The sequence below is a fragment of the Rutidosis leptorrhynchoides genome, chromosome 2 (genome assembly GCF_046630445.1).
Source record: "Rutidosis leptorrhynchoides isolate AG116_Rl617_1_P2 chromosome 2, CSIRO_AGI_Rlap_v1, whole genome shotgun sequence".
NCBI classification, from domain to species: domain Eukaryota; kingdom Viridiplantae; phylum Streptophyta; class Magnoliopsida; order Asterales; family Asteraceae; genus Rutidosis; species Rutidosis leptorrhynchoides.
This window is the reverse complement of record NC_092334.1, coordinates 505,268,608-505,278,926: the sequence shown is the minus strand read 5'-3', so window position 1 is coordinate 505,278,926 and position 10,319 is coordinate 505,268,608. Positions and strand designations below refer to the sequence as shown.

General features: G+C 33.0%; 1 non-coding gene across 1 annotated transcript; it reads right to left on the bottom strand.

The window, feature by feature from the left end:
* Nucleotides 1-4,567: 4,567 nt before the first annotated feature.
* On the bottom strand, nt 4,568-4,674 carry LOC139894994 (small nucleolar RNA R71). Its single transcript, XR_011775466.1, has one exon. It is a non-coding gene; the product is annotated as a small nucleolar RNA R71 (small nucleolar RNA).
* Between the last annotated feature and the right edge of the window lie 5,645 nt (nt 4,675-10,319).

The following is a 10,319-nucleotide window of genomic DNA, read 5'->3' as shown; positions in this document are numbered from 1 at the left end:
ACCTACACTTTCTACCATACAAAGCTTCAAACGATGCGGCTTTAATACTTACATGATAACTGTTATTATAAGAAAATTCAGCTAGCGGCAAGTATCTATCCCACCCATTACTAAAATCAATGACGCACGCTCGTAACATGTCTTCTAACATTTGAATGGTCCTTTCACTCTGATCATCCGTCTGCGGATGATAAGCGGGGCTCATATCCAACTTAGTTCCCAAGGCTTCCTGTAAGGATTGCCAAAACCTCGATATAAATCGACTATCTCGGTCTGAAATAATAGATACAGGAACACCATGTCTTGAAACAATCTCCTTCAAATACAAACGAGTAAGCTTCTCCATCGTATCTGTTTCCTTAATCGGCAAGAAATGAGCTGACTTTGTGAGTCGGTCCACAAGAACCCAAATGGTATCATAACCACCCACAACTCTCGGTAATTTCGTAATAAAATCCATCGTAATACCTTCCCACTTCCACTCGGGAATCTCAGGTTGCACCAAAAGTCCGGACGGTTTCTGATGTTCAGCTTTAACCTTAGCACAGGTCAAACATTTATCCACATAAGTAGCCAGGCCAGTTTTCAAATTATACCACAGATAATGCTAAAAACGAACATATATTTCATAGCATTATCTCTCAAGAAAGACAAGCTTTTAGTTGCAATTATTCTATTTACAAGTGATATTCGTTTAAATAATAAAAGGTGAAGACAAAAGACAGATTCGACGATTTGAAGACGCAAACGACCAAAAAGCTAAAAAGTACAAAGTACAATCAAAGTGGTTCAAATTATTGATTAGAAACGTCTCAAAATTACAAGAGTACAAGACGCAAAACGCAAAGTACAAGATATTAAATAGTACGCAAGGACGTTCGAAAATCCAGAACCGAGACATGAACCAACTTTCAGTGCGCGACGCAACGGAAAAAAATTACAAGTCAACTATGCATAAGAATAAAATATAATATATAATTAATTATATATATATATTATTATATAATATAATTTTACGCAGCCCACATTTTGGATCTAATATGTGAGCTGGTTTCCAGACATCCGCACTCGTGGTACTTTTGTGAAGGATACATCCGCTCTCATGGAGCTCTACAGTACAACGTGGGCCTATAAAAGCCATCGAATTCTGCACAAATTTTACACACCTTTTTCTAATTCATTCTCTCTATCTCACGTATATATATATATATATATATATATATATATATATATATATATTTTAATTTTAATTTAAATTTTAAATTATAAATAATAAGGGTATATTAGCGAATGTTGTAAGGGTGTAAGTCTAAATTATGTCTGTGTAACGCTACGCTATTATTAATCATTGTAAGTTATGTTCATCCTTTTTAAATTAATGTCTCGTAGCTAAGTTATTATTATGCTTATTTAAGCCAACGTAATCATGATGTTGGGCTAAAATATTAAAATTGGGTAATTGGGCTTTGTACTATAATTGGGGTTTGGACAAAAGAATGACACTTGTGAAAATTAGACTATGGGCTATTAATGGGCTTTATATTTGTTTAATTAAATGATAGTTTGTTAATTTAATATAAAGACTTACAATTGGACGTGCCTATAAATAACCATATACACTCGATCGGACACGATGGGCGGGATATTTATAAGTACTAATAATCGTTCATTTAACCGGACATGATAATGAATTAATAGTTAATGGACTTATTAAAATAGGGGTGAATTATATACAAGGACACTTGGTGTAATTATAGTTTAAGTCCCCAATTAGTTGGAATATTTGACTTCGGATATAAGGATAATTTGACGAGGATACTCGCACTTTATATTTATGACTGATGGACTGTTATGGACAAAAACCAGACGGACATATTGAATAATCCAGGACAAAGGACAATTAACCCATGGGAATAAACTAAAATCAACACGTCAAACATCATGATTACAGAAGTTTAAATAAGCATAATTCCTTTATTTCATATTTAATTGCACTTTTAATTATCGCACTTTTATTTACTGTCATTTTATTTAATTGCACTTTTAATTATTGTACTTTTTAATTATCGCAATTTTATTTATTGTCATTTTATTTATCACATTTTAATTTATCGCACTTTAATTTAATTTACGCTTTAAATTAAGTTATATTTATTTTTAATATTTTACATTAGGTTTTAACTGCGACTAAAGTTTTAAAATCGACAAACCGGTCATTAAACGGTAAAATCCCCCTTTTATAATAATAATACTACTTATATATATATATATATATATATATATATATATATATATATATATATATATATATATATATATATATATATATATATATATATATATATATATATATTTATATTTATACAAATATAGTTTTAAAAATATAGCGTCAAACTTGGCTAGATCCCTGTGGAATGAACCGGACTTACTAAAAACTACACTACTGTACGATTAGGTACACTACCTATAAGTGTTGTAGCAAGGTTTAGGTATATCCACTCTTTAAATAAATAAATAACTTGTGTAAAATTGTATCGTATTTAATAGTATTTTGTAGTAAAAATATAACTATTTCGTATACACCTCTACGCACATCAAGTATTTTTGGCGCCGCTGCCGGGGAATCCTAAACGCCGAAAGCGCAACGCTATAAAAAAAAAGATTTTTATTAAGTCGTAATCTATTTCTGTAAAAATATACGTTTTAAATATTAAAAATACAAGAAAAAGAAAAATATATCTATATTTTTAAGTTTAGTTAATTTAAAAAGTTTATATTTTTTTTATTTATTGTGAAAAAGTTATAAAAAAGTAATAAGTTATATTTATATTTTATATATATTAAAAACAGAAAAATTAAAAAAAAAAACACTGAACCTGCATAGAATTCGACCTGCACCTCAGCTGAATCTGTATCATCCGCACTCGCGGTACTTTTTGCCAGCTGGGATCTGCACTCGCGGAGGTCTCTGACAACTGCAACCTCAGACAGCATTAATTACGTATTAGGGTTTAAATTTAATTATTATTATTATTAATTAACCTAATTAGGGTTTATGTTTAATATTAATTAGTTTTAGTTTAATTAAATTTGTATTTTTAATTATTAATTAGTTTTATTACTTATAGAATTAATAGTTTTATAAAATAATAATATAAAAATAATATTTTTATAAAAATTGTATTTTTACAACTTTAAGTTTTATTTTTAAAATTTCGTACCTTTTTAATCGTTTATTCGTGATATTTATATTTTACGTTCGTAACTAGTTTTAAGTTATCGTTTTTGCCGTAGTTATTTTTATTTCTAGATTTTTAGGATTTGCCGTAAAATCCCTTAAGTGTTTTTTCTTTAGACTAAGATTTAGATGCTTTAGAATTTTGCGACGCCGTTTTATAAGTTTTAGTATCTTTTTAAGTTATTGCCGTTTTGGATATAGAATTTCTTTAAGCTTTAATACCTTTAGACGCAACTTTTAATTCTTAGTTTTTAGACTTTTAATTTTCGACCCGCTACATTCTTTTTATTATTTTTCGACCTTTTATTTTTTGACGTTTTTCGACGCACTCTTTATCTTTCTTATTTCTCGCCGCTCTAATTTTTAGGACTTAGAATTTTCTCTACTTCTTCTCTAATAATTCAAAACGAAAAATTATTTTAAGTGGTTAAATTGATAGACATCCTAAATTTTCTGGTTCATAGTATTAGTTGGATTTGTTAGTGGCGAGTTGTGGGCTTCCGATTTAAAGGGTCCTGGATACCTGCTGCATCTATTGGCTATTCGAAACGTGGGCAAAATCAGAAAAGTCTATTAATTTGATAACTTATATAATTTTTATTTTTATAACTAATAGGATATTCAGTGAATGTACTGAACAAAACGTTCACCACCTTTTATACGTTCACCACCTGTAACTCGATCAAGATATCTAGCCAATATTGTCGCCGTTGATTTTTATTTAGAATCATCATCCAGTCGACCAAGTACTCCAATTCAAATTTTCGATAATCCATTTTTTGAACCCGACCTCACAATTGAGAACCCGGAGGATATTCAGGGACAATTCAAAGATCCTGAACCACTAATCTTTCCTCCGGAACCACCAATCATTCAAACAGAGATTGTCGAGGAACAACCCATTAAATCAGAATCCTCTAGTGATTCAGATTCAACAAATTCAATAATGGAGAATCTGGAACCTCTAAGTATGGAAGACCGAATGAGAGCTAAACGCACTGGCCAAGGTCAAGCAATTACTCAACAAGACATTAATGCGCCAAATTATGAAATCAAAGGACAAATCCTACATATGGTAACTAATCAATGCCAATTTAGTGGTGCGCCGAAGGAAGATTCAAATGAACATCTTCGAACCTTTAATAGGATCTGTACTCTATTTAAAATAAGAGAGGTTGAGGATGAACAGATATATCTCATGTTATTTCCCTGGACTTTAAAGGGAGAAGCCAAAGATTGGTTGGAATCGTTACCTGAAGGGGCGATTGATACATGGGATGTTTTGTTGAAAAATTTCTTAAACAATTCTTTCCAGCATCTAAAGCCGTGAGACTTCAAGGAGAAATTTTTACATTCACACAAAAGCCAAATGAAACTCTATATGAAGCGTGGACAAGATTTGGAAAGTTATTAAGAGGATGTCCGCAACATGGTTTAGACACTTGTCAAATAGTACAAATATTCTACCAAGGATGCGACATCACTACAAGAAAAGACATCGATATGGCAGCTGGTGGTTCCATTATGAAGAAAACCGTAACTGACGCTTACAAAATTATTGATAACACTGCTTCCCACTCACATGAGTGGCATCAAGAAAAAGATATCGTTATATCATCTAAAGCGGCTAGAGCCGATTCTAGCCATGACTTTGATTCTATTTCTGCAAAGATAGATGCTGTCGAGAGACGAATGGAAAAGATGACTAAAGATATTCACTCAATACGAATTAGTTGTGAGCAGTGTGGAGGACCACATTTGACAAAAGATTGTCTCAGTATTGAACAAACAATGGAACAAAGAGAGAATGTTTCATACATGAACCAAAGGCCTGGAAATAATTATCAGAATAATTATCAACCGCCAAGACCAATCTACAATCAAAACCAGAATTATAACTGAAATGTTCCATACAATAACCAACAAGGTCCTAGCAATCAACAAGTATCCAACAATACTTACAATCAGTAAATACCTATTTTTCAAAACAAACCACCACAAACCGATGATAAAAAGCTAAATTTTGAAGATATGATGTCAAAGCTAGTTGAATCAATTTTTCACATCTCAGAAACAAACCAATGAACAAAATGCCTAAGCATTTAGAAATCAACAAGCTTCTATCCAAAATTTGGAACAAGAAGTAAGTAACCTAGCAAGGTTGATAGGTGAAAGAAAACCGAGAAGTCTACCTAGCGATACAAATGCTAACCCCCGGAATGAAACAGCTAAAGCCATTACCACGAGAAGTGGTATTATACTTAAACCACCAGAAATACCTGTAATTTCTGATGACTCTATTCCTACTCCACAAGAACCACAACCTGAGCAAGAAAAGGAAACAGAACTGGTAGTTGAAAAGGTTAATGAAGATAACATAGTTAAGGCTAAACCTTATGTTAAACCATACCAACCACCACTTCCTTACCCAAGTAAAATGAGAAAAGAAAGACTTGAAGCTGAGCAATCCAAATTCTTGGATATATTTAAACAAATAAATGTAAATCTTCCTTTCATTGATGTGATTTCAGGAATGCCTAGATATGCTAAATTCTTGAAAGATCTAATCACAAATAGAAAGAAAATGGAAGAACTCTCGGCTGTTACTATGAATGCTAATTGTTCTGCAGTGCTGTTGAATAAGATACCAGAAAAATTATCACATCCAGGAAGTTTCACAATTCCATGTTTTCTGGGTAGTCTTAGTTCAATAGAAGCATTGGCAAACTTAGGTGCTAGTATAAATTTAATGTCGTATTCACTATACGCTAAACTAGACCTTGGAGAATTGAAACCAACAAGAATAAGCATACAACTAGCCGATCGATCAGTAAAATATCCTTGATGGATAATGGAGAACATGCTAGTTAAAGTTGGAACTTTAGTATTTCCAGTAGATTTTGTTATTCTGGACATGGAAGAAGATTCTCGAGTTCCTCTCATATTAGGAAGACCATTCTTAAACACAACTAAAGCAATAATAGACGTGTTCGGTAAGAAACTGACCCTAAGCATAGAGGACGAGAGTGTTACCTTTTCTGTTGATAGAGCCATGCAACAATCGCAATCTGCAGATGATACATGTTATTATATTCAAACTATAAATTCACATGCAGAATTGTTAGAATAATTTCCAGAATTACAAGGAACAGAAAAATGTTCTTTAGGAGAAGGAACTGAACCAATTGATGAAACTAAAATGTTAGCTACACTTATGGCTAATGGATATGAACCAACAACAGAAGAAATTCAAATGCTAAAAGAGGAAGATAGATATCGATATAAATCATCGATAGAAGAACCACCGACATTAGAGTTAAAGCCACTTCCAAACCATTTGGAATACGCTTATTTACATGGTGAATCTGAATTACCTGTAATAATATCGTCTTCTCTTACTGAAAATGAAAAATCTCAACTCATTTCTGTGCTAAAAGCTCATAAACCAGCTATTGCATGGAAGATTCATGATATTAAAGGAATAAGTCCTTCGTATTGCACACATAAAATCCTTATGGAAGAAGGTCATAAAACGTATGTGCAACGTCAACGAAGACTAAATCCTAATATGCAAGATGTTGTTAAGAAAGAAATTATTAAACTGCTAGATGCAGGTTTAATTTATCCAATCTCTGATAGTCCATGGGTAAGCCCAGTTCAATGTGTACCTAAGAAGGGTGGCATGACTGTCATCACAAATGAAAAAAATGAACTTATTCCTACTAGGACTGTAACAGGATGGCGTGTTTGTATAGATTATTGAAAATTAAATGACGCCACCAGAAAAGATCACTTTCCCTTACCTTTCATTGATCAAATGTTGGAAAAATTAGTCGGAAACAGTTACTATTGTTTTCTTGATGGTTTTTCCGGATATTTTCAAATTCCAATAGCACCCGAGGATCAAGAGAAAACCACGTTCACATGCCCTTATGGTACTTTTGCTTATAAACGCATGTCGTTTGGGCAACGCCCCTGCAACCTTTCAAAGGTGCATGATGGCGATTTTTTACGACATGATAGAAGAATGCATGGAAGTTTTCATGGATGACTTTTCAGTCTTCGGTGATACATTTGAATCATGTCTAGTTAATCTTAAACGAATGCTTATTAGATGCGAACAATCAAATCTAGTACTTAATTGGGAGAAATGCCATTTCATGGTTAAAGAAGGCATCGTTCTTGGTCATAAAATTTCAAAGGAAGGAATTGAAGTGAATAGAGCTAAAGTAGATGTAATTGCTAAACTTCCACATCCTACCAATGTTAGAAGAGCTAGGAGTTTTCTAGGGCATGCCGGTTTTTACCGACGTTTCATAAAAGATTTTTCTAAAATTGTCACTCCTATGAATAAACTCCTAGAAAAGGATGCTCCATTCATCTTTTCAGATGAATTCATCAAATCTTTTAATATTCTTAAAGAAAAACTCACTAATGCACCGATCATGATAACTCCAAATTGGAATCTACCATTTGAACTAATGTGCGATGCAAGTGATTTTGCAATGGGAGCCGTTTTAGGACAAATGATTGAAAAACGATTTCAACCTATATATTACGCTAGTAAGACATTACAAAGAGCACAAACAAATTACACAACTACTGAAAAAGAACTCCTTGCCATTGTCTTTGCTTTTGACAAATTTCGTTCATATCTCGTTCTAGATAAAACGGTGGTCTATACCGATCATTCTGCTCTTAAATACCTATTTTCAAAACAAGATGCCAAACCACGATTAATCCGTTGGATCTTACTCTTACAAGAGTTCGATAATGAAATTCGAGATAAAAAAGGAGCAGAAAATCTCGTCGCTGATCATCTTTCTCGTCTTGAAAATCCTGAATTAGAAGTTCTGAATGAATCGGCCATACAAGACAACTTTCCTGATGAATATCTATTGAAGATAGATTATAGTGAAATTCCATGGTTTGCAGACTAAGGTAACTACTTAGTATGTGGATTCCTTGAAAAAGGGTTGTCGTACCAAAAAATGAAAGAAATTCTTTAGTGATATAAAACACTATTTCTGGGAAGATCCACATTTGTTTAAAAGTTGTCCCGATGGAATAATACGCCGATGTGTATTTGGGGATGAAGCCAGTCAAATCTTAAACCATTTTCACACAGGACCAACAGGAGGGCATTATGGACCTCAACTCACAGCAAGAAAAGTTTACGATGCTGGATTCTATGGCCTACAATTTTCAAAGACGCACACCTTCTTTGCAAATCCTGTGATGCTTGTCAAAGGGCCAGAAAAATAAGTCAACGTGATGAAATGCCACAAAATGTCATTCAAGTTTGTGAAGTATTTGACGTTTGGGGTATTGACTTTATAGGTCCATTTCCAAAATCTCATAATAATCTCTACATTCTCGTTGCCATTGATTATGTATCTAAATGGGCGGAAGCACAAGCTCTCCCAACTAACGATGCACGAGTTGTATTCAACTTTTTAAAACGTCTTTTTGAAAGGTTTGGAACACCGAAAGCTTTAATAAGTGATCGGGGTACTCATTTCTGTAATAATCAACTTGAGAAAGTTCTCAAAAGATATGGAGTAACTCATAAAATATTAACCGCTTATCATCCACAAACAAGTGGACAAGTTGAAAATACCAACCGAGCTTTAAAACGTATTCTAGAGAAAACCGTAGGATCAAATCCGAAGGAATGGTCCATGAAATTGGAGGATGCACTCTGGGCTTTTAGAACAGCCTACAAAACTCCAATTGGAACCACACCTTTTAGACTTATTTACGGAAAAGTATGTCATCTTCCAGTAGAAATTGAGCACAAAGCATTTTGGGCTTGGAAGACATGTAATCTTGATTTACATGAAGCCGGACGTCTACGGTTAAGTCAATTAAATAAATTAGAAGAATTAAGATATGAAGCATATGAAAATTCGTTAATCTATAAAGAAAGAACGAAGAAATGGCATGATAAAAGAATCAGAAGTTCAAAAGAATTTAAAGAAGGAGACAAAGTTCTTCTTTTCAATTCACGATTCAAGCTATTTTCTGGAAAATTGAAATCAAAATAGTCTGGACCATTCATAGTCAAAAGAGTTTTCCCGTACGAAATAGTAGAGTTAATAAATTCAAATGGGATTGAATTTAAGGTTAATGGTCACAGAGTTAAACATTACATAGATAGTCCGATGGAAGTTGACAACGAAGTTAATCACAATTTCGACACCACAGCTAATTAAGTGTGGGAAGGTTCGAATCTTTTTAGGGTAATATGTATTTATGTTAGAGTTAGATTTTTTGTTTTCGTGTAGTTTCCGAGAATGGAATCCGAATGGTCTTTCCCTAGCAGACCCTAAAGAACTAGTCTTCTCCCCCCATTCTGAATTTTTATTTTTTTTAGGTTTTACGAGATGAAGAATTCCTTTGATCTGAACCATGGTCTAATGCTACACGCTATGATTACTTAACATAATAATGACACACTTCCGAGTGAACTGGTATCATTCATAAGAGGCAAAATGGATGGAGTAAGAAAAGAACTCAGAAAAGATCATCATAAGATACATTTTGGTAAAGGAAAATCAAAATCTGCAACAAAAAGAAGAGCACGACACCTTGAAAGATGTTATAAATGCGGAAAATGGTCACACGAAGGTAAATGTTCAAATAATCAAACATATTCAAACACCAAATTTGTTACTCTATGCAGAGAAGGACCGTTTATATGTTTAGAAGAAAAGATATTGAAGATTCGAGGTTATGCTTACGTAGCTATGGAGAACCAAATCACACGACTCTCATATGAGTCAGCTAAAGCAGGACTCTGAGAATTCTTTCTCACAGGTAAGTATGTACAGTTTTTATTTTTTTATTACTTTTAACCTTTTGATAATAAACGCTGAATTGTTCGCTATAAAGTATTAAATTGGTATTCAATAAAATTAGGTATGCGTAACCGAAATTATTGATATCATACAAAAATTTATTACATCACTGCGAAATTTACCGTTTATTCTTAAGGTATAAATATCTTTAATCAATCAACTCAAAAAATTTCAGAAATTCGTCAGGAGTAAAACTAGGTTATGGAACCGAAATTACTTTA